Source organism: Trichosurus vulpecula, chromosome 1, assembly GCF_011100635.1.
Source record: "Trichosurus vulpecula isolate mTriVul1 chromosome 1, mTriVul1.pri, whole genome shotgun sequence".
Lineage (NCBI taxonomy): Eukaryota > Metazoa > Chordata > Mammalia > Diprotodontia > Phalangeridae > Trichosurus > Trichosurus vulpecula.
In genome coordinates this window covers 205907573-205933885 of record NC_050573.1, presented here as the reverse complement: position 1 = coordinate 205933885, position 26313 = coordinate 205907573, and the positions used below count along the sequence as shown (strand labels likewise).

At 39.0% G+C, this 26313-nt stretch overlaps 1 pseudogene; it reads right to left on the bottom strand.

Moving 5' to 3' along the window:
- Positions 1-2978: 2978 nt before the first annotated feature.
- LOC118835744 lies at positions 2979-22732 on the bottom strand (annotated as a pseudogene).
- Between the last annotated feature and the right edge of the window lie 3581 nt (positions 22733-26313).

Here is a 26313-nt window from a genome sequence, read left to right as displayed (position 1 = left end):
GGAAGTTATTGCTGTTGTTCAGCCATTTCAGTTATGTCTGACTCTTCATGACACCATTTGGGGTTTTCTTGGCAAAGATATTAGAGTGGTTTAACATTTCCTTCTCCAGCTCATTTTACAGAGGAGGAAATTTAGGCAACCAGACTTAAATGACTTGCCCAGGGTCACACAGCTAGTAAGTGTCTGATACCAGATTTGAACTTGGGAAGAAGATGAGGCCAGGCCAGGTGCTCTATCCATTGAGCCACCTAACTGCATCTGAAAAAGGTTATATGTACATTCAGTCAATAAACATTTATTACACACCTATTATATAACCAGACACTACGCTATACACTAGCACTACAAAAAGTGGCACAAGATAGTCCATGCCCTCAAGGAGCTAATAATCTAATAAGAGAAACAAAAATGTATAAATATGTTATATATGGGATAAAAAGGGAATATTAAACAGAGGGAAGGCACTAGAACTAAGAAGATTCAGAGGAAGACTTCCAATAAAAGATGTGATTTTAGTTGGGACTTAAAGGAAGACAGGGAAGCCAAGAACTGGAAAAGCCTTCTAGGATTGGGCACAGTCAGAGAAAATGCCCAGGGATGAGTAATGGAGTATCGAGCTCATAGAACAATACAGAGGCAGTGCCCCTGGATTCATGAATACATGGTAGGGAATAAGGTATAAGAAGATTGAAAAAGTAGATGGGAGCTGAGTTATAAAGAGCTTTGAAACATCAAACAGAGGATTTTTTATTTAATCCTGGAGGCAATAGGAAGCCACTAGAGTTTGTTAGAGGGTGAGGAGGGTGGTGGGGCTTATATGATTAGACTTATACTTAGGAAAATGATTGTGGAAAGTGAATATAGATTTGAAGAGAGATTTGAGGCAGGCACACCCATCAGCAAACTATTGCAATAGTGCAGGAATGAGGGGATAAGGGCCTGGACCAGAGAGCTGACAGTGTCAGAGCAAAGAAGAGGGAATGTTGGAGAGATGTTGCAAAAATGAAATTGACAAGCTTTGACAACTGACTGGAAGGGGCAGGAGTGGGGGGGAGGGCAGAGTGAGAGATAATAAAGAATCCAGGATGACTCCTAGGTTGCAAGCCTGAGGGACCGGGAGGCTAATGTTGTCCTCTACAGGAATAGAGAAGGTAGGAGCTAGAGAGAGTTTAGGGGGGGAAATGGTTAGTACTTTTTTTGTACATGTTAAGTTTAAGATGTCTACTGAAAGGCATTTGGAGGGGGTGGCTAGGTGGTACACTGAATAGAGCACAAGTCCTGGAGTCAGGAGGAGCTGAGTTCAAATACAGCCTCAGGCACTTGAGATACTTACTAGTTGTGTGACCTTGTGCAAGTCACTTAACCCCAACAGCCTTGACCTTCCCTCCTCCAAAAAAAATTTTTTAAAAGGCAGTTGGAGATGCAATATGGGAAATCAACAAATAGGTTAGGGCAGGATAGATAGATTTGAGATCTATCAGCATAGAGATAGTAATCAAATCTATGGGAGTTGAGATCACCAAGTGAAGTAGTAGAGAGGGAGAAATGAAGAGGGCCCAGGACAGGACCCTGAGGGTGTAACAACAATGTTGCTAGCTGCTGCTATGAAGGTGAAAGACCAACAACAAAAGCACACAGGAAGGCTGCTAGCACAGATTCTTTGATCTGCTTTTCTAAGGAAAGCAACTTTAAGGGGTTAATAATCTTACTTTAATTAAACATACATATATCATTCACTTAGTTCAGGGGAAAAAGCCAGCACCCTGAACTTCAGAGAAAACACAAACAGAAATTACAAGCACATATTATACAAACAGAGAAAACACACACAGAAATCAACAGACAGGCCTCTAGCTGTCTGACCAGGGAATTACATAGTTACCAGAGAGAGAGGCACCAACGTCTGGGTTTTCAAAGCTGGAGGGGGCTCCAATGGCTACCCAGAGTTTTGTCTGGCCAAATCACTAACACTCTTCCAGTGAGTGTGCCCCCAAAGGTGAACTGCTAACCTTCCAGCACATACACTCTGTTCAGGGCCCTGAGGGCTCAGGGCCTACTGAGCATTTAGGGTGTGGGAAAGTTCTTTAATCACTAGCACTACATCATATATATTGTTTCCAATCGATGACTCCCCAAATGCTTTAGTTTCTGAGAAGCACTACAAAGCAAAGACAACAAAAGGGTTCCCACTTTGTTTGCCATTACATTTGAAAAGCAAGACTCATCAAAGATACTTGATTACCTCAGTTCTGAGAAGCACTCCAAAACAAAAGACAAAAGGGTCCCACTTTACCTACCCCATTCAAACAAAGGCAAAACTCATTAAAGGCACTTGATGATCTTAGCATTCCAAAAGAGAACAGCAAAAAAGTCCCACGCTAATTACCGTAACAGAGGAGTACCTAGGAAGAAGGAGGGATCAACAGTGTCAAAGGCTGCAGAGAGGTCAATACGAATGAAATCTGAGAAAAGAACATTGGATTTGTCAATTAAGAGAACATTGATGACTTTGGACAGAATAGTTTCAGTGAAATGAGAAGGTCAGAAGCTAGACTGTTAGGGGTAAAGAAGAGGAAAGGTACCTACTGTAGACACAAAGGAAAACAGCCATACATACACAAAGAAAATCTTACAATAATTATTACCTCACAGATTTGTTGTAAGGAAAGTATTTTACAAAGATTAAAACACTGTACAAGGTGTTCCAAAAGTCTTAGCACAAATTTGGGTTACTAATGCTTAGAACTACACTAAGAATTTGGGGACACCTGGAATAAATTTAAATTATTAATACTCTACACCATGTCATAATTTCTTTTTTGTAAGGTTTATTCCTACCACAATTCAACATTTAAACAGGTAATTTTAACCAAAAAGTTAATAGTTTAGAATTTTAAAGCAATTCAAACACATAAAAATCCCCTCATGCATAGTCAAAGTTCTGAACATGCACACATGTACATGTACAAAAATGGTGATCAAAAGAATTTTTTGGCTGCTGCATCTTGCTGAGTCTTATACATGATATAATCAATGACAATCATCTATACTGCTTGCATCGGCAATCAAGATGGGCTCTTAGCACTTATTCAACCAAGTGCCCTTGAAGAGTTTGGCCTTTGTTTCCTTGATTAAATTAGGAGTCCTCGATGACCTCCTTGCCTAAGGGAAAACCTAGTTTACATGGGTTTGAGTGACATGTTTGTGACATCAGAGACTTTTAGACCATGTGGGTTTAAGTCACATTTTTGTGACACTTTTAGGTCACATAGGTGAGTAGCATGTGTGACTCACTTTTGACCCTGAACAAGATAAATAAACCTGGAGGCTCCTTTGGAGCTCTAAGCCACAGCAGGAGTGGTGCATGACTCTGGGCCAGCCATTGTCAAGTTCCTGGCTGAACTCAAATGTTGATGGTTCTTTGGTAACTATGAATTGTATTTGGTCTGTTTATAAATGTATGTTTGTAATTTGTTTGTATTTGCTCTGAAGTTCAGGGTGCTGGCTTTTTCTCCTGAACTAAGCAAATGGTATTTGTATGTTGGATTAAAGTAAGATTGTTAACCCCTTAATGTTGCTTTCCTTAGTAAAGCAGATCAAAAGAACCTGGGCTTGCAGCATTCTTGTTGCTGGGCTTGTATTGGTTTTTCACCCCCACAGAAGCTGCTAGCCAAATTGTTGCAACAAATGGTGACTTAAACCCACATGGTCTAAAAGCCTCTGATGTCACAAACATGTCACTCAAACCCATGTAAACTAGGGACTCCTAATTTAATCAAAGAAACAAAGGCCAAACTCTTCAAGGGCACTTGGTTGAATAAGTGCCAAGAGCCCATCTTGATTGCCAATACACTGCTACACATAGCAAGAAGTGTGTTGTAGATAAACAAGATGGAAATGGTGATAGTTCTGGCATTTTGCTCTTTCAATTTGATGGCACATTTTTTAAGTGTTTGATATCCCTCTTTACTACATGATGCTGCTCTTTGATATCATTGAAATGCTGGGTCACTGTGCCAGTATGCTAGGCTCCATAACCAGCCTGAGGGTTTCACCCATGGAATTCTTCATTTTACTCACTTGTCTTAGGACCTCTTGCTGAGTTTTCACCACAGTACCAAGTATCCAAGATGCACTGGGACTTCAAGTCTTCCTTCAGAGAGCTCTTCAATCAGGCATACCTTCTTTGCTCATCAAGAATCCTATCTAATTGTTGGCTGAATTGATTGATTTCAAGATAGATGGAATTTTCCCCTTCAAAAATTTGTCTTAACTAACAATTGCTTACACTCTCAAAGATTTCTTCGCCCTTCAATATCAAGGTGGTCCTTCTAGAAGGCCTCCTTTTTTTATCTAGTTCTTATTGAAAATGCTCAAACTTTTCCTGATACTTTTCTTTGTCTTTTTCAGGAATTTGTTTATGAGGTGCAGGTGTTTCTTTTCCAAGCTCAGTCAGGTGGAAAGTCAGAAATGTTCATTTGCAAGACTACCTGTTGCTACAGATATTCCAAAATGTCCTTGTGCGGGGAGTAACATGTTTCCTACTTTAGCAAAAAATTCATAAACATCTTTATCTGGTATAAAGCCACTATTGATCATCACCATCGGGGTTTTCTGGGAATATTCAATCTCTGCATGGATAGCATACAGCTTATTATGAAAGTCCGTCTGGTAACTTGACAAAGCTTGATTACCACCATTGTTCAAATGTTTGTACTGTCTTTGTCCATTGTTGCCTGTGACAACCACAGCTGGGTTGTTTTTCTTTCTATCATTGTCAAAAAAATATAAGAAAATCCCAACACCGTTCCAATTATCAGCTGATCCAAAAACAGGACCTTCCAAGCCTTGACCCTGTATACCAGATTGCTAGGCCATCAATTCCAATTTGTCCTCTTAAGTGTCTCAAAATGCCACCTCAACCTCCCAGTTTCAAATGTAGATTTTGTCTTTGTCCGGACTGATCCTTTTTGGTTTTTTAAAGATGGAGCTACTCAAATCTTGTCTGAACTATGTATTGCATTCCCTGTGTGGGCCTGGAAGGGTACAGTCCTATCACTATGCATCAGACGTGGCCCCTTGAAGCTATGCTTGTACTCGAATCAGCACTAGGACTAAGGGCAGCCTAAGCAGCTGGAGTGCCAGAAAAACAGCTCAAAGACAAGCCATAATTTCATTGAGACTGAAAGGTACAGAGAATATATAATACCACTGTGTCTATTATTTATTCATTTTTTAAGCATTTAGTAAAGTAAAATTCATTCTTAAGAACTCTCATAATACAGCTTCTCCTGTGCATGTGTTAAGATCACACTTGATTCTTTGATAAAAGTAACAACAGAGACAATTTTGTTCTATATCACTGATTGCTGACATCAAAAGAGGCAAAAAAGGAAAGATGTATGCACTGAATGTGTTTACCCCTGTTCTGGAGGATACCTAGCAGAGTCCAAATGGCAGAAGAGTTCTTTGTAGAGACAGATGTTCTCCAGATGCTCCTATTTGCAGATGATATCGTGCAAATAGTACAAATCTTTGAATATTGCAGAGCCTCCTAAATGAGATTCATGCTCAAAAGAATTCAGTCTAACAATCCATAGAACAAGGGGGAGAAAAGCAAATGAAGAATGTCTATTATCCAGACTGACATACAGTTGGATATACAGCCCATTAACCAATCCATCAACTAATATATCTTTTTGCAGATAGAAATAGACATATCTGCAAATAGACATTGGACCGATCCCAAAATTGAAAAGAAAAAAAGAACAGGTTGGTTTTTATTTGGAAAATTGTGTTGTACTTTGTATGATTCTAAGCTGCTCCCTGAAACAAAAATCCATCTTTTTTAACACCAGCATCTGTGTAGTGTTGCTACACGGTTTTGAATCATAGAAAAACCACAATCCCTGAAGAATCAAAATTTTAGGCAACCTAAAGTTCAATTGAGAAATATATGGTGGGCATAAGAAGACTGAAATGTACAGTCAAGGAGTATTTGTGAGTCAAAAATTACATAAGAGCTATTATCCAGAAGATGTACGATCAGAGAAGCAGGTTAGTAGTCATTTAGCAAGGACAAGAGATGACAGATGAATAGGCAAGTGGTGTACTCATGCTCACATAATGTTAGAAGACCTAGAGAAAGGCTTCCATCATTCAGGGTGACTTCCCCATCAAAGAAGAAGATATATTGGAGGACATAGAGAAGAGCTGCATCATCAAGTTGTTGGAATGCAATCTGTGCCACTGAAGGGAATACAATCACCAATGAGACCATGGATCCACTCAAGCATTGAAGTGTAGAATTTCATTTTTTCTCTTTTACATTTCTTTTTTTAGTTGCATATCACTCTAACTTATAAAGACCTTTCAGAATCCTGTCTGTCAGTTGATGTGTAAGCCATCCTTTTCAGTTTCATGTCATCAGTAAGTTTGACAAGCATATCTGAGAGATCATCACCCAAGGTAATTGATATAAATGTCGAATAGCACGAAACTAAGAACAAGAATCCCCAGTGCACTCCACTAGAGACCTCCCTCCAAACTGATGTTGATCCATCACATGCATTGATACAATATATTTTTCAGGTATCAAAATTGAGCCCATCAATAATGGGTCAAATCATTCTATTTATTAGGACTATATACCCCAAAGTCTGCCATATTTACCACACAGGTGCTCTCAGGTCTCAGGATTACTATACTCTGGGATTTGCAGTATCAACTAAATTTTTAACCATTAAGGAACTGCCTAGACAGTATTTCACACCACCTTAGTTGAGGTTACCAAAGGAATGAATGTAGGGGTGGGCATTAAGCACAAGGATTCAGCCCAAAGTAATCAATCAGTTCCTAGCACTAAGCAATGCCCAATAGTAACCAAGAATTATTGCATAGTTAAACATTAAGGCCTGGCCAATCATAACAGATGATGGAAGATAGTGTGGAACAGTGAAAAGAATACCAGATGGGATTTAGAGAAGCTAGGTCTGATTCTCATTTCTGCTACTTTGTATCTTTGTGATGTTGGAGAAGTCATTAAACTACCTTATATTTCATTTTAATCATCTACAAAATGAAGGGACTGCATTAGATAACATCTGAGATAAATATCCCTTCTGGACCTAAATCTGATCATTCTATCGTTATATCTCAGTTGTACAAACATAGAGAAAATCAAATCCAGGGATACGAAGTTGGGCAAGGCATAATAATATTTCAAAACAATAAAACAAAGTAGTTTGTCACAAACAGATCACAAAGAGCTCCACTGCCTATATGCTGGCTGGGTCCTCTGTACTATTATACCTATTAATAACTGACTATTTATTGAATCTAATCATTCAATTAGCTCTAAAATCACCTGCAGCCTCAAGGCCACACATGGCCCTCTAGGTCCTCAAGTGCAGCCCTTTGACCGAATCCAAACTTCACAGAACAAATCCCCTTAATAAAAGAATTCCTTCTGTAAAACTTGGATTCAGTCTAAAGGCCACACTCAAGGACATAGTCACAGGTTCCCCACCCCTAGCCCATGTCTCTACTAGCTCATCCATGAATATAATGTAAAAGGGAACTGGTCAATAAGAGCCCATATGTGAGCATATGCAATGGTCTCCTGATGCAGTCCTTCATATGGACTTTAGAGCATGTATAGGCATTACGTAACTGTTTCACTTCCTCTAACCACATAGCAAAAAATGGTCTTTTAATTGGCTGCTGAACTGAAACTGGGTTTCATTTTTTAAAAAAGACACTAACTAGTAAAAGAAAGTGTTTATCTTTCTTGTATGGCTTCATTTGAGTGCAGGGGCAAGAAGAGCTGTAAACCGCCTGGTGAGGTTTACATTTAGAAGCTATGAGAACATAGCCTTGCTTTTGCTTTGACTCTGTTGTATCTACTCTTTTCTGTACTCAGTTAAGAAGTATTGGAAATGGAACAGCTTAGATTGTGAACTTTCCAGCTTTTTGAAAGGTTGGGAATGAGCCACCAGATGTCTGGATGTTAGAGTTCACACCAGGATTTTTGGAAACCAAGTCCAGTCTGACAGCACATTGCCAAGGAGCAAAGGTGACCCAGGCTAGCAGCGAATTGACCCCCACCGTCAAGATGCCAGGTCCTCCAGGAAAGAGAGTAACTCTGTGCATTTGGCTATGCCGCATTCAGAAATGAATCTGTTGGCATAAATATTTTGTGGCAATTGCTTTAAGGTTAAGCCCATGTTCCCCAGAAACACAGATGGCATATAGGAGAGCATTCCACTGAGCGTTGGGAGGGAAGTGTTTGTATTAATGTTCTTGCTATATGTTCTTAGTAAGTATCCCTATGTAATGGTTAGTTGATGTTAATTGATTAAATGAAACTTAGGCATTACTCACTGGTGTTTGATAATAGGGAGAACATAGCAGTCTCCCCATTACAATAGCATAAAAGCTTTTGATAAATGCTTTGCTGAAATCTAAATGAACTAGATGGAGTCCAGGGAGTGGAATCTCTCCTTGTTTGTCTATAAGTCTCCTTGTATAGTCTATAATTAACAAGAGTGGAGGAATGAGAGGTCAGAGGCAATTATTATCATTTCAGAACCTCCCATGACCAAGAAAGCTGTCTTAACTTCAGCCATCTGATTATATCTGATCAATCTTTTTTTTTGGAGGTGATCAGGGTTAAGTTAAGTTAAGCCCAGGGTCACCCAGCTAATAAATGTCTTAGGTTGGATTTGAACTCAGGTCCTCCTGACTCCAAGACTGGTGCTCTATCCACTGTGCCACTATATCTGATAAATCTTGATCAAAGCATTTGCCCCACTTATTAGTAAGGTGACATAGTAGGAAGACAAGGAATGTACACAATACCCAGAAACTTAAACTACTTCTTGTAGGACCATAGTCTCATAGGATTTTAAATCGAACAACCTTAGAAATTATCTAAACCAACCTCTGCTTATCATATGTGAGAAAACTGAGATTTGGAGTGATGAAGTATACTCCCCAGTGTAATACAAATGTAAAAGGGCAGAACCAAGATTCAAACCCAAGTCATCTTGACACATGATGCTCTTACCATTACACCAGTTGCCTAAATTATCTGTACTGTTTGTTTGGCACTTGATCATACATCACCTTTTGATATTTCTTGTAGTGTTATACATTATAGTTTAATTCCTGTATTTTGTTTAACTTTTTATGTACATATTTGATCTGTTTCCTCAACTAGATTATTAGCTTCCTAAGAGCAAGGACTTATTTTATCTCTTTTTGAATCTCCTAGTACCATGTAATACACAAGAGGTATTCAAATATATTCTAAATGAATGATACTTCAAAATTATGAATAAATATTTATGAATGAATGAATGATAAATTTTAGCCCTGGCATATTGCACTAAGAGCTGGACAAAAGACTAGTAAAAGAAGCAATTCTTGTTCCTGTTCTCAAATAAAATGATTCATTAAGTAGTCTTTCAACTTTTTTCTCTCCATATTTCCTAGTCTCTAGTTCTACTGCACACATAAAGAAAACAGAAGAGGACTGACAAAAATCACAATCTCAGGAAAAGAATACATTTCAACCACAGAGCTAAGGCAGACTTTACATGACCATCTTGATGAGAGCTAAACTGCTTTACCAGTCTTATTCTGCCCTCCAATGATAATTTCCAGCAGCCCACATATGCATTTTCTTCCCACTTGCTTTTTCACTTCCCAATTCCTTCTCATGAACTCTTCCCCTCCCAGAATTGTCACCAGTCCAGCCTCCATTTTTACAACTTCAATGTTGTTCTTTCTACCCTTTTCTCTCATTAGATTTTGTTCTTTGATCGTTGCCTTTCTCCAGTCTCTTTGCTGTTCTTTTGTTATATTTTAAATACTCGCTCAACTTAGAGGTATCATTTTTCATATACTATAACAAGGTTCAGACTGAAAACCATTATCCGCTTTTCATTTTTATATGCCACTTCACTTAGGCCTGGTATGTAAGTATGTGTGTATACATGCATATATGTTTATATGTATATATACATACATACACACAAACATATATTTCCTAATGAGTGGGCCCGCTATGCACCCCATCAAAAGCTTTACTTATTGGGGGAGCATATTACTGAGCATGGTAGAATCTGACAAAATGATTTATAATATCTTCATTTATTGAATCAGCTTGGCTGGTACTTCCTGTTCTTGAGTGATGGCAGATCACTTATTATTTTTTCTCCTCTTTTGGTATATGCTAATGCTGAAGAGTGCATGGATCCACCTTCCCTGAATATTTGAGAAAGCAAGTCTAAGTAATTTTCATAACTCACACCCAGTTTCCATGGATTGACAAGTGAGGAACATTGTGGCATCTTATTACACTTCTAGACCTTTAAGAAGTGGTAACACAAGCAGCAAATATTGTAAGTATTAGAGAAGTATTAGAGAAAAGAAAACAGACTACGAATTCTCTCTGATCCAACTAGTGTTGATGACAGCCTCATTTGAGGATTAGATGGGATAGGTTTGTTTTCTTAATCATTGATTAAAATTTTGTAAAAGGTCACACGTAAATAGGAAGTACAACATAATTAAAGCTTGTTACTTGAGCTATAGCACCACCATGATGAGAAAAACTCTAAAATAACAATTCCTAACACCATATTGAAATAGGGCTCTTGACAGAGAAGTTATATTTTTTTGAAGCTCTTCATTCACTTTTTCTCTTATTCCCTGTTTATTTGTTCTTTGTTGGCTTGCTTGCTTATTTATTTATGTAGTTATTCATTCATTTGTTAATTATTTTTCATTTTATTTTTGGAGACACGTTTAGCTTTCTATGTGGAAAGAATTGAGGAATTGGGGGTCTTCATGACCACTTACTACATCATATTGTCAGAACTTACTCTGTTTGCGGTTTTGAGCTGTGTTTTTGCAAGGAATTCTGTGACAATGAAACATGGAAAATCCCCCAACAGATAGCCAAGACTTTGCCACTGGCTAAATACTTCTGACCTAAGAGTTATAGTTACATGACTTTAAAATCAGAATCATGACTTTTCTAATCAAAAGCATTTTTTAAATCTAAGCATACTAAATATCGTTTCCACATTCCTCCCATGGCATTAAATTATTCAAATATTTGTTGATTCTCTATTTGCAAGGTATTTGCTAGCCGCTAGGGTACAAAGATAAAAAAAAATTTAAAGGTATAGGTAGATTATCATATTCTTTGGAAGGATATTTTTTTTCAATGACAGAGTTGACATCTGAACTTGAAAAAAGATGAGGATTCTGAAAGGAGGAGAGGCAATGGGAGTGATTGCAGACATGGAGAATAGCCTAAATGAATGCATGGAGCCAAAAGACAGAAGGTTGAGTTTGGAGAATAGTTACTACTCTAATAAGACTGGAATGTATAGTGATTGAAGGCAATTAAATTAACATAATATTGGAAAGATAGGAAAGAAGCTAAATTTTGGCAGACTTTAAACAGCAATTTAAAGGATCTTAATTTCGTTCTTTGCAATCCCAATTCCTCTGAAGTTAGCTAGATATAGCAGCTATGTTCCACCCCTTTATGGCATACCCTTAAACTGCCTCTTCTGTACTCTTCACCGGGCTAAGCAGGTTTCCTATAATAATCATCTCAGTGACCTGAAATTTCCGAAACCTTTCCTAGGCATAAAATTATTCATTTCAGGTTTTTCCCACATCATCATCATCACCACCACCATCATCATCACCCTATAATCATCAACCTCATCATTAACATTTACACAGCACTTTAAGGTTAGCAGTGCATTTCACATATCATCATAGTTTTCTACCAAATATTTGCTCAAACAACCATAATCCTCAAACTCTTATAGAACAAGGCAGACTTGGTGGCACAGTGGATAGAGTACCAGTCCTGAAGTCAAGAGAACCTGAATCCAGATCCAGCCTCAGGCACTTACTACCTGTGTGACTCTGGGCAAATAACTCGACCCTTTGTCTGCCCCCTCCCCAAAAAAATTACAGAACCAAATGTAAGGCTATAACATTCTGGAATACTTCACCTCTTTGATACCTTGCTCATGCTTCTTGCTGTTTATTCTAGAAAATCTCCATTGGAACTTGGTGCTAATCTACTTTTTTGCCCTTCCTTTGGTGCCTTTTGGGGCCCCTGAAACATCCCTTCAAAATTTCTCTTACTTCTCTTTTGATACTCCCTCAGCAAGCCCACTTCAATTATGTCATGTTATAAGGTAGTCTTCATACATGCCCTTTCTTCTTCCCCCTGACATTGTATGTAATTTCATTTAATAAAAAGCGCTGCTCGTTCTCCACACCTGAATTACTTTTTCCTGATTAAATATCACATTCAAATGTTCTCAGAATACATGTGTATAATCTTTGTTTCCTATAGTCATTGTAAGCCTTCCATACTTCTGAATAAGATGCACCTGGCTTGTGACTAATCTCCATAGCCTCCTGCTGATCTCTTAAAGCCCAGTTAATCTAATAACTCTTCTAAGATGCTTCTCTCCAGGGCTGTGCTAGAACAGGCTGTGAGAACCAACTGTTACATTTTCAGTGTGAGCATTTACACCTCAGAAATCCCTAAATATTACAAATCATAGATTGATTTACTTTTTGCTGGTTGTCTAGACTTAAGAAAATGATGGAGAAAATGTTAATAATGCAAATTGACCTTTAAAGTGTGTCATGTATATATTTATTTTGGAAGGCCTGTTGTTAAACTTTTACTAATGTATCAGCTTCCTTCTATCCCTTATCAAAGAAAAAAATATTAATGCTTATACTGTACTCTGTATTTTAGGCTTTTCTATCAGAGACAATACATATACACATATATTATATATGTTTTATATACATATATAAAATATAGATACCATATATATTACATATATGTGCACATTTATGCCACCCAGTTTAAATCCAGCCTCAGATACTTACAAGCTGTGTAACCCTGGGCAAGTCATTTAACCTCTGTTTGCTTTAATCCACTGGAGAAGGAAATGGCAAACCCCTCCAGGATCTTTGCCAAGAAAACCTATGGACAGTACTGGCATGCTATGATCCTTAGGGTCACAAAGAGTTAGACATGACTGAATGACTGAACAACAATTTCTAGCTTGGAGAGAGATATCTAAACTGGCATTGTCCTCATTACTTTCTGACGTAACTCCTTGCCTGAAGACAATTTAAGGTAACATTTATAGAAATACTGAACAAAAAAAAAGATCATACGTCAAAATACAATTTTGAGTTAACATCCAGAATAGTTACCACTCAGTTCCTTCCTGGACTGCTTCCTATTAAGAGTTCCTTCCTGTGATCAACATTTTAACCTGATATTTCAAAAGAGAAGACACTGTCCCTAGTGTGTCGGTAGGCAAAATGGCCTTTGTTTTCTTTGAGTAACTCAGTTTATTTCATTAAGCCTTACTAGGTGCTGGGCCCTTGGGGCCAAAGGTAGGGCTAACTCCAGGGAGGGCCTAGTTTACATGTGTAGGACAGCAGAGGCTTTTAGACCATGTGGGTTTAAGTCCGCCTCTTTGTGACGATTCATGGGGCTGGCTAAGGGGAGGTGTTAACTCCAGAGCCATGCCCTATTGGGTGTTAACCTAATCTACATGGATGTGAACCTCCCAGGGTCTTAAGGGGAGGGGAAAACTCAAGAACTAATTTGCTCTGGTCATTCAGGCAACGCTTGATGATGTCAAAAACTCTATAAGAGGAGAGAAGACAGCTTGAAGATCCCTTTTTTTTTTTTCGGTTGGAGCAGCAGTGATGGTGAGCGTGACTCTCGGCCAGCCCTTGTTCCGAGCTCCTGGGCTGTACTCGGATGTTGGTGACTATGAATTGTGTTGGATCTGTCTGTTGATGTTTGTAATTTGTTTGTATTTTATTCTGAGGTTCAGGATGCTGGTTTTTTCCCCTGAACTAAATGAATGTTCTGAAATTCAGGGTGCTGGTCTCTTCCCCTGAAGTAAGTGAATGAATCTGTATTTGGTCTGTCTGTTGATGCTTGTAATTTGTTTGTATTTGTTCTGAAGTTCAGGGTGCTGGCTTTTTCCCCTGACCTAACTGAATGCTGTCTGTATGCTCCCCTGAACTAACTGAATGCTGTCTGTATGCTGGATTAAAGTAAACTTGTCAACCCCTTCACCTTGCTTTCCTTGGTTAAGCAGATCAAAAGAACCTGTGCTTTCCCGGCGTGCCAGCAGCTTTCTGGGTGCTGGCTGTGGGTGGATCTTACACCCCCACAGAAGCTGCTAGCTGGATTGTTAAAACACCCAGGTAAGGTATGACAATTATTTCAAGGTATGGAAAAGTAATGATTCCATCTAGATGGAGTTAAGTTTGTTTATCATGCTTAATTCCATTTCAAAGGAAAGCCTTAGCCTTTGTTCTTTCCACTTTCCTGAAGGGAAAGCTCTGGAAAGGGTTTTAGGCTAAAGCAATAATATTTCTTAATATTCCTAGAGGAAAATTTTTAAAGATTTTTAAATTAGCTTCTATACTGCCAAACTGGTAAGTAATCTCTCTTTACACTTCTCTCATGCCCTTACATTCTGAGACGTATTGTACCTATTTAGGTACATTTCTTGCCTTTCCCAATCCATCACCCTATCCTCAAGGGCATGGACCATGTCTTATTTCTCTGTTCTGCACTGTGGTTATAGTATACATGTATATCTGGATTGTGTCAGCCTTATCTTCCCTACTACCATTATTATATTGTAAACTCCATAAGGGGAGGCACCACATTTTTTATTACCTATGTATTTTTCTCAACATTTAGCACAAGAAGTGCCTTAACCCTTAGACTGAGTTAGGAGCAGACATGGTGGTCCTGGCCTGTTACCACATTGACACTTCTCTGCAAGGTAGAGGGCAAGAAACAAGTAACAGTTTTTGAGTAGGCCATCAGATCTCCTCAAATTCCCTGTGTATGATTGTGTATTGACTCTCCAGACTAAATCTCTGACTGTGATGACTTTTCTTCTTATCTCCACTCCTTAGATTTAACTGTTATGAGAATTAAAGGTTGGTAGCAACCTAGCCTGGCCTTGTGGGTTACTCTTGTTTGGCTACCAATTTGGACCTTACTTCTTCCCAGAGGATATTATCCTTCCCCCTTCTAATAATTAAATCAACACCAGCCTTTAGATGTTGGTCTAATCATCGGCACTTGTTAGGATATTCCATAGGTTGACTATAACAGGCACCTAATCAGCAACAAAATGAAAGATTGCATGAATTAAGCCCAAGGAACAGATTTCAATTGAATCAATAATGAGTTTCTGTCTATTTATATGATCCTGTACTAAGCAACTGTTCATATCTACCATGAAATGGATTCTTGAAGGCAATTTTTCCTTAGAGGAATCCTCCCACTGACTGCCTTCTCTCAGAATCTCCATAGGTTCCATTGTCTTCTTTCTTCCTTCTGTGTTCTTTCTGTTTTATAATCTTTATGAAGAAGAATATAGAAAAGGTGGTAATATGTGCCTTCTTTTCTTTTTGCCTTTCTTGTTCCTTCTTCTTTCAAGTATCCCTTCCACTTTGCAGGCCTTTTTCTGGGTTTAAACTATTTTTCTTCTTGCATCCCTCATCTCTTTCTTATTTACTCCCATTTGCCTGAGTAGCTGATAAATCACAATGTTCCTAGCCAAAGCCAGAGGGAAAAAGTGTAGGGTTTTCTTTGGATTAGAGCCATTGCTGCCATTCCTGTTGTTCTTGAAGCTCTCCTTTCATCTCTACCAGTCTTTTTATAGTTTGTACCCACTACATATTTACACTGTCTTCTGCTTTCTCCCAGACTTCCTGTCTGAGCTACTACAAGGTTCCTCCCGCTGCCTTATTCCTCCTTCCTTTTCATCGTCATCATCACTATTGGAAGACAGGTCACCTGCTTGCCTGTAGACTCAAGAAATGCCTCTCTATGCCATAGACCAGATTTTAAGTCACACTAGGGCACAGAAATTATTCTATACTTTGCCCTTCTCACCCAAGATAAATTTTCTCCTCTGGCAGCCTTCAGTAACTTGCAACTCAGTTTACTTTTACAAATTTTAAATTGAGCTCTCAGGGGTTCTTCTAAGATGTTGCCAAACTTGCCTGTGGAAACCAGTTCCTTTTAAACCTGCTTTAAATTCAAAGTTTTCTCCACATTGTTGTTTATTGCCTCAAACTACATCTTTCAGCTAAGGCATTTTTCTTACATGAATAAAAATTTCAAACACTTTAATGGGAACATTAAATTTGGCTTCACTTGGTTCCCCTGACTGCCACAAGGTCTTTAGTTTAAAGTATTGACAGAAACACAACTCTTTTTTGCCTTTTGATAAGGTGTTTGTTTCTAGCAATGCGAGATAAGAAGGATGGTTTTTCTTCTTGGCCTATGTGGCCAAAGGTGATTTATACTTAACTATTTTGTTACAGGCTGAGGGATTATGAGACTCAGAAACCATTCTGGTTTCGCTAATTGTTACAATATTCACACCAACCTGTGGCTCTAGAGAAACAGTGATGTTTCCCTGCATAAAACGTTAGCCTGACCTCTTTATTTTTCCTGTCCATTGGCTTCAGGTATGCAAATATTCTGACTCCATGAGGAAGAGCAACTAAGCATGAACACATTTCTTTAACCTAATTGGAAAGCTCAAAAACAAAAATTGCCCAACATGTATTAAATATCTACTGTCTGATGATGTTGTATGGCTTCAAATCATGAAATACATAGTCTTGCTGAAGAATCACTCTGAGGGAGGAAGGAAGGAAGCAAGGAAGGAAGGAAGGAAGGAAGAAAGAAAGGAAGGAAGGAAGGAAGGAAGGGAGGGAGGAAGGAGGAAGGAAGGGACGGAGGATTTAAGGTGAGGAGCAATAGTCTAGAAGCCTGCCTTTTTGTTCTGGCCTTCTAATTATTTGCATAGAAAGAACCAGAAGATTTGAAGAACCATGGGAAGAATCAGAATTTGAAGATTAATGAAAGCCCCAGCAACTCAGACTCACACAGCTTTTGGGATGATTAGACTACAGCCCCTAAAATGTAAAGGAGAATTCAGGTTGACAATCAGAAATTGTCTGGAGTTAAAAGGGACTTTCTAACCCTAAGTCAGATCAGCATTTTAGACAGACATTTATGCTGCTAGCAAGAGGAAGTGAGTTTTAAAGATAGATTAAACGTATGCAGGATCTAATTAAGTAATTGGCTTGCATTCGGAAAGAGTATAACTCCTGGGGCTTATACTCTGGGAGTTAGCAGACTTTTCTGTTTGTGCAGAGAATGCAGATGAGGTTTGGTTGTCTGAGGACCTGCCTTTCTTATCAGAATAGCTGACACTTAGCCTCTGTACTATAAATTTGGAAAAATCAAAAGGGGGGAGAGGAGAGATGTGACAGACTCAACTTGTCCTTTATGAGGGAAAAGTACCACCTGAGCTGAAAATCAAAATTATTACAGCATCAAGGTCATCCCAGCAGGGAGAGAGTGACAGGACTTAAAGAAACTGGAAGCTCATGGAGTCATGAACTGATACTGTCAACAGGCAATCACGACTTCATGAAACTTGTGTGAAAACTAGGTTCATTACGAGAGAAATCAAAATGTCCTAAGAGTTTCCTAAAAGATTACATATACATATACACATGTATGTGTATACATACATATACAATGCACATCTATGCCCACACATGAATACGTGTGTACGTGGACATGCATGTATTACTCATGTGCATTGCAAATCACGTGCATATTCACATGTATTATACATGTGCATTGAGCACATATATGCATTGTTTGGATACTCCTTGTGTGTATATGTATATGCACATGCATGTGCTTTGTTGATTCATGTGTATTGCTATATGTGTATATTGTGTACATGTGTGTAAGCATGCCTGTGTGTTTACATACATGCATCATATATTTATATATTATTGTTTATGTGTATGCATGTGCATGTATGTGTGTATGCATGTGTGTCGATGCATATGTTTTTGTGTATATTGTGTGAGTATATGTGTATACACACTTTGAAGAATAAATTAATCTGAACTTCTAAGAGCTTTCTATTATGTATTAATTCTTTTGCCTGCTGGTCACTTTTTCTACATGCCTTTTCCCTCACAGTATCTTTCACAACCTTAATTTCTCCACTTGTGCAAATACAGGCTGAGTAAATCTTAGCTGCTAAGGACTCGTGGGGAAAGCATAATCCATTTCCACTTCTCAGAGAACAGTGATGAGGCAACTCAAATGTTCTTTGAAAATTATCACCACGAATTGATCCTCACTGTCTGTGTCAAACATGTTCTGATGACCACACTAGAAAGGATAAGGATGAGGAGCCTTTGGTGCAGTGGCGCTTGGGGTCATAACCCTTGAGCCACATAGGGCTCACTCTTTGCTTAAGCTCTAGACAACTTTGACATTTTAGATTAGTACACTGTGCTAGGTCCTGCATGCTATTAAAATTTTGGTTTGTTGTTCAGTGATTTTCTGCTGTGGCTGACTCTTCATGACCCCATTTGTGGTTTCCCTAAAGATACTGAAATTATTTGCCATTTCCTTCTTCAGCTATCATTTTGCAAATGAGAAACCTGAGGCAAATAGGGTTAAGTAACTTGCACAAGGTCACACAGCTAGTAAGTTTCTGGGGCCAGATTTGAACTCAAGAAGATGAGTCTTACTAACTCTAGGACCAGCACTCTATCCACTGTGCCACCTAGCTGCCCCTATGGTATAAAATTATCATGTGTCTAATTTTGGTTGAATTATTATGAATGTAGGTCCTGAATCACCTATTAGGATCACTGCTTGAGAGGCACATGTGATGTATGTACAGGGTGTCTCCAAAGTCTAAACACATAGGAAAAATGCATATTTTGAAATATTTAGAATATTAACAGACCTTAGCCCCCTTGACTTCTTTTTCTGGGGTATGCTAAAGGAGAAGGTATACTCAAAGAAAATCACCAATGCAACACACTTGATTGAATGCATAAAGAGTGAATGTACTAAAATTGACAGCAATGTGGAGTTATTGCGTCAAGTTCACATGAATCTTGCAAAGAGCATCAACCTTTGCATCACAAATGATGGAAATCATATTGAAGATGTTATTTGTTAATATTCCAATTAAATAAAACATTGTTGAAAATTTCATTTACTTCATTTCTTGAAAATATGCATTTTTGCCTATGTGTCCAGACTTTAGGAACACCCTGTATTTTCCATTCTAGCTATTTCTGTATGTGTCATATCAACTACTAGGATGTAAACTACATTAATCGTGAATCATGTCTCCTATAAATTTTGCATTTTACCCAGAGTTTAGCATAGTATTTTGCACACAATTAAATCAATACTTTGAGGGTCTGTGATTTTATCACATCTGTCTGTAGAGATCTTGGCCTATTTGTACACTATGGGCTTTTTCTGTACAGATTTTGTCCCTCAGGCACAGACTGTTGCCTGAGGCTCAAAGAATTTAAATGACTTACCCATTGTGACACAGTAAGTGTCAGAAGCATTATTTGAACCTAGGTCTTCCCTGCTCCATATACTGTACTTTGTGCAATATGCCAAAGTGCCTCGTCCAATATGTGCTTAATTGTTTATTGGATTAGACTGAATTGGATTGGAGTTGAAGAAGACTGCTTTCCAAATCTAAAATCCCAAATCCAAACTATTGCCCAATTAGTCGATGAAACCCTGCCCAGATTGAAAAAGACTGACTGTGATCTCTCCTCGGGATTTTTGTTTAAGATTTCTCTCTCTGACTTCTCAATTCACCCATGTATTCTGCTCAGTGTCCTGCCTCTTCCTCTACAATCATAAAACCACCAGCTATGAAGTTAGTTTCCATTAGACTACAAGTCCTTTGTATAATAAATAAGAGTATCACAAATACAAATATACCACAATTCAAATAATGCCTGTGGCTCCTGGAATGACGGATCCAAGAAAACATAATTTGACAATGTTTTGGGAACAGTTTTGCCCATGGTGGTGAATTAATTAGAGGATTAGCTTAAGGAACTGTCACTCAGCTGCTGACTCTGGGGCCATAGCAATGGTAGCACCAAACACTAGTGGCATCTCATGAATGTCATTCACTTAGAAAGGTATTTCTGGGCTTAGTCTAGTTTGAAAGAGGACCATAGACTACTGTGCACTCCTTGAGCGCAGAGACTGTGTTTTTGTGGCTTTTATCCCCACATTTAGCACAGTACCTAGCACACAGTAAGTGCTTAAAAAATTCGTATTGACTCTCTGACTGACTGACATTTTCCTAGTGACATCATCCTAGAAGATGGTGGGGAACGTGTTCTAGGAAGGGATTTCAAGACTGGCGACCAGGGACACAAACAAGAATTTAAAGTCCAAGAAGTCAGAAGTGAGGAGGAACTAAGGGATATAAGGGGATAATTTGTCCTTGTTCAGTCATTTCAGTCGGACTCTGGGTGCTTTCTTAGCCATGACAACCCATTCTTCTTGGAGTGCCCCGTAGCTGCCAAACCACAGCAATGTTGGGCACTGCAGAAATCATAATCAGGGTCCACTGGGTATAAGCCAGGACATCACTTGGACTATCGCCCAGATAGACATACACAAGGACAATGATGCAGGAAGGACACTGGACTCACAGTCATGGGACTCAACTCCCAGGTCTCCTACTTACCAACTGTGTACCATTAAAGGGACCTCTCTTGGCTTCAATTTCTTCATCTCCTCTAAGGATTAGACTAGATGATTGCTAATGTCCATTTCAATTACATGTCCTAAACCTCCAATTAGATCTAATAATCATTCATGGAAAAAGTAGGGAAAGGAAATATTTTCAAAGCAGTAGCATTTCTTTTTCCATTTGATCTGACCTGTGATTTCATGAGTAAAGAAAACCCCCAGTGAAGAAATTCCCCCTACCAGTGCAGATAGGCACCTTTTCTACAACTTGTACTGTAAGAAAGTTGCCTGGGGCATTGAGAGGTTAAGCCACTTGCCCAGGGTCAGAGGCACAATTTGAACTCAGTTCTTCCTCACTGGGTTCCTCGTGTTCTGGTCATGAACAGTTTTCCCTCCCACAAACCCTTGCGCTCCATCGATTTGAGTGATAATAGTATCATAGATTTAGAGTTGGAAATAATCATAGAATATATCAGTCCAAATGCCCAATTTTATAGGTGGGGAAACTGAGGCCCAGGGAGGTAAAAGACCTCGGTCAAAATTAGATAAGACAGTACATAATATTAGAAATAAGTTTTGTAAAGTGCTTTAAGAACAGCAAACCGTTAAACCGTTAAACAACAGTGACTAAAAGCTAGTAAGTGAACCTGTCCACTAAATTTTATCGTGAAAGTACACTACAGCTTTTATAGGTACCAGAATTTAAGACTGTTCAGCAGGGGCATTCTATTTGTTCCAGTCATGCTGCTGATTGCAGATAGCTTTGCAAGTTGTGTTAATCTTATTTTCTTTTAAAATTACCAACTCCAAGGATGGGTTCATATCTTCTTTCCCTCCAGCCTGACTAAGAGTCATTATGTAAATGAATATAAACAAGTGAAACTTTCAGTCACTTTGTTCTCAGAAGCAATGGGGCCAAAAAAGAAATCCCCCTTCAACATGAGAATAATGTAATCCCCTATCTATTTAAAGGCAAAAATCATACAGAGAGGATCATAGACAGAGCTAGGAAGTCATCTGGTCTAATCTCCACTTTTTTCAGCTAAAGGCACTGAAGTGCTGAGAGGTCATATGACTTGCCCAAAGCCAACAGGTTAATTAAAGGGCATAGCTGGTGTTTGAGGTCAAGCCCTTTAAATCCAAAATGCAAGCCAGCTTACCCCTGCATCATGCAGCCTCCTATTCAGGTCCATTCATTTCAACAATAAGTCTCATATATGGCAGGAACTATGCTAATTCTCAGAGAGACAGAGACAAAACTGCAACAATTCCTATGCCCAAAGAGCTTCCGTTCTGTTGGGTGATACAACATATAGACAGATAAATGTGTAGGAAGTAAATCTACAATAAATTGGTGGGAGGGGAAGGGAGACCTCACATTGCTGGAGGGATGAGGATCAGGAAAAACATGTAGGAGGTGGCTTCCCAGCGAGCCTTGAATGGATTATTCCAAGAGATGGAAGTGAACATTCCAGGCACAGGTGGAAGGCGGAATGTCATACACTTGGAACAGGAAGTCAGCTAGTTTGGCTACAGTACATGGAAAATAAAGTGAGGTAGGCTAGAGCGAGATTGTAAAAGGTGTTAAATGTCAAACACAGAACTTTTTCTTTTACTAGAAACACGATTGTTGTTTATCCTTTGTTTTCAGAGGACTAGTAACATCAGGGGATGATATCTTGACTCATGAGTGAATTGGATTTAAGTAAAGCAGAGTTACAAAAGTCATCAGCCTCACTCTTTCCTCCAGAGTTATCAAGGTCAGGACAAAAGTCAGAACAACTGGTAATGGCCCAGGATGCAGTAGATGACTTTGGCATCTTTAATATCTGACCAACCTCTAAGTATTCCAAAGCATCTGTTTCAGCCACCTTCATGGCCTTTGCAACAAATTGTTCTTTTCCACCTATTCAGCAGGGGAAGTCTTCACATGCTTGGAGGCATCCTCCTAATTCTCAAACAGGTTTGAGGCCTGTTGGTTACTCTCAAACTGGTTTAGCCCATCTGACTAATTGGTTTTACCAGGGTGTGGCTGTTGCCCATGCTACACCTTCTTGGGACCACAGATGAGACAGATGAGTTATGGACAGATGAGTTTAGGGAGCCCTGAAAAGGGCTCCCTAAACCTTCATACCAGAGGTGCTAATCCTCCCTGAACACCCCAGCTAGGTGGCTCAGGGATAGAGTGCTGAGCCTGGAGTCAGGAAGACCTGAGTTCAAATCCAGCTTCAGACACTTACTAGGGGTCTGACCCTGGGCTAGACACTTAACTTCAAAAATCAATAAGGAGCCATTGAAGCTTCTTCAGCACGGTAGTGACAGAATCTCAAGCCCTGGGGGAGTATGGGTTAGAGAAGGGGAAAGACCTGAGGCAAGAAAATCAATTAGGAAGCCATTGTAATAGTCTAATTAAGAGGTTTGAATTAGGGTAGTTACTATGAAAGAAAAGAAAGAGTGTAAGAGGTGTTCTAGAGGCAAAATAAATGAGATGATAGCTCACTGGCTAGGTAAGGTGAGGGAAATTGAAGTGGGATGACTCCAAGGCTATAAACCTGGGAAACTGGAAAGATGGTGATGCTCTGGAAATAAATAGAGAAGTTAAGAGGAGGGGATGGGCTTAGGGGGAAAAGGTAATAAAGTCTGTTTTGGAATTGAGTTTGTGTAACACAAAAAGCCCTCTCAACAATAAATCAAGGTAAGAGAACCCGAATTTTGTATAAGCATGTAATTAGAATTTTCCCCCAAAGTTCAAATCTACCTATCCTGCCCCAAACTGTCTGCTGACCTCCAATCTATCATCTCCAATTGCCATTAGATTTATCAAATTGGATGTCCAGTAGACAGCTTAAACTCAACATGTCCAAAAATGAACTCATCGTCTTCCTCCTAAAACACCTCCCCACCTTCCCTATTATACAGAAGGCAACATCATCTTCCCGATCCCTCAGGTTCTCTCTCTCTCTCTCTCTCTCTCTCTCTCTCTCTCTCTCACACACACACACACACACACACACACACACACACACACTTCACCCCCATATCCAATCTGTTGCCAAGGCCTGTCAATTTCACCTTTGCAAGATCTCCCCAATATGCACTCCTCCTTTTCTTTGACACTGCCACTACTCTAGTGCAGGCCCTCATCACCTCATGACTGGACTGTTTTAATAGCCCACTGGTGAGTCTACCGGCCTCAAGGCTCTCTTCACTCCAGTCCATCCTCCATTCAACCACAAAGTGATTTTCCTAACGTGTAGTACCAATCATGTCATTCATCTGCTCAATAAATTTCTACAGTTCCCTATTGCCTCCAGGATAAAATACAAAATGCTCTGTTTGGCATTCAAAGCCCTTCATTACCTAGCTTCATCCTGTCTTTCTGGTGTTCTTACATGATTCTCCCCAACATTCTTCGACTAAGTGACACTGGCCTCCTGACCATTCAAAAAATAAGACACTCCATCTCTCAGTTCTGGGCTTTTTCTCTGGCTGGCCCACATAACTGAAATATTCTCCCTATTTTACTCTGCCAATTGGCTTTCCTGGCTTCCTTTAAGTCCCAAAGAAAATCCCAATGTTCACTGGAAGCCTTTCCCAACCCCTCCTAATTCTAATGCCTTCCTTCTCTTAATTATTTCCTAGTTATCTTGTATATAGCTTGCTTTGTATATATTAGTTTGCATGCTGTCTCCCCTATTCAATTATAACCTCCTTGAGAGTAGGAACTATCTTTTGCCTCTTTTTGTATCCCTAGGACTTAGTACGGTGCCTGGCACATAGCAGATGCCTAATAATTGTTTATTATTGATTGATTGCTTCTTAAGTAAATTCCCTGGTTGCTATCCATAGCCTGGGATAGGGACAGAAAAGCCCCAAAATGGTGCTTGAATTGGAGCTTCTTTCAGAGTAAAGAGCCCACAGAAGAAGTGAAATGGTGAGCTCAATATCATCAGACCACATGGGCTATGGATTGGATTGGTGGGAGCAACTTAACTGGCTCCTCTAGGGCTTTTCACATGTGACAGCTCTCAAAAATGCCTCTAGATATTGGGCTCATGACTGATTGATCGTGTTACGAACAGTCCCAAACTGAGCCAACTGTCAGGTCTTATAAAAAACTTAAATAGTACCATGTCAGAACCTTAATACCATTTGATGTCAAAAATCAACACCATAGCAAAAAAAGTCTACTTTCTTTCTGAAAGGGCTAGTCTGGAAACTCCTTAGAGCCAGGGACTTTGTCTTCTTTTCTTCTGTAACTGCCTAAAATCTAGACTAGCTCTCTGTTTATGCTGAGGTTGTTGGCTGACAGGATCAATGACTAATTTTAATATTTTTTTTAAAAATAAGTATAAGGAGTAAGAGAAAATAATAGCTTGAGGGTAAGCAGGGGGAAGAGATTTCTGAAGCTATCTATGCATTAGTCCAATCACTTAAGAGAATATAGTCATGATAAAGGGCAAAAGTGTGCATTTACAGTCAAAAGGCCAGGGTTCAAATCCCATCTATGTTACTTATAAGCCCTGTGACCTGGGTCAAGTCACCTAACCTCTCTGGCACTCAGTTTCTTCATTTGTAAAATGAAAGGGTTAGACTTGATGGTGTCTGAGGTCCCTATCAATTCTAGATCTATTATCTTAGTGTTTTGACTAAGATCACTGAGAGTCTATTCCCATGATATTGTTACACTCTTCTTCCTCTTTCTTCTCCTTTTACTTTCCCTCCCCTCCCCCCCATAATATTCCTCTTCTTTATCCTCCTCCCTCCTCCTTGTAGAACACAACTAATTTAATTCAGTTATTCTTTCTTTTTGTTTTTTAACACATATTTGTTGAGTGACCATATAAAGAAACATCCCTGAGAAGCTGAGAACAATGTGGCAGCTAAACCATACGGTGCTGCTAGAAATTCTTCACAAGTGGTTTTATCAGTCATTTCTTTTAATAAGAAAGAAATCCTATGGGGAAAGAACTGTAGGAATTTAGTTATAGTTTCTCCAATGCCCAGTGGCGGGGTGGGAGGAGAACTTCGTCACAATTGCTAAAATATGTGCAAGAACTATGTCTATGTGGTAGCCCTAAGCACCTCACAGTTTTGGGTTTTTTTTTTAACTATAAAAGTTAAAGACAGAAAGAAAAGTCCCATATACACCAAAATACTCATAGCACCAATTTGTGCAGAAACAAAGAAATGGAAGCAAAGTCTATGCCTATTACATGGGTAATAGCCAGTGTTAAATGAATGTAATGGAATCTTAAGGTCTCTTAAGAAATACCAAATACAAAGAATTCAGAGATACATGAGAAGATATATATGAAAATGAAGTAAGCAGAACCAAGAAAATGACATATACAAAAACTACAACCCAGTAAGAGGATGTGACAAAAAAGATGCAAATACTCTGTAATTTTAATGACCAAGCTTGTTCTCAAAGAGGGGGTAAGAAAATGCATCTCTGTTCTTTCTTCAAAGGTATGGGAAACTGGTGGGTATGGAACGTTGTAGAGACTGTGAAACTCGGTTGAGGCATTGGCTAGTTTTCCTGAACATTTTTTTCTGTTGCCTTTCATTTTTTTTTTGTTACAAGTCATGACTCAGCAGGTAGGAAAAACATTTTAATAAAT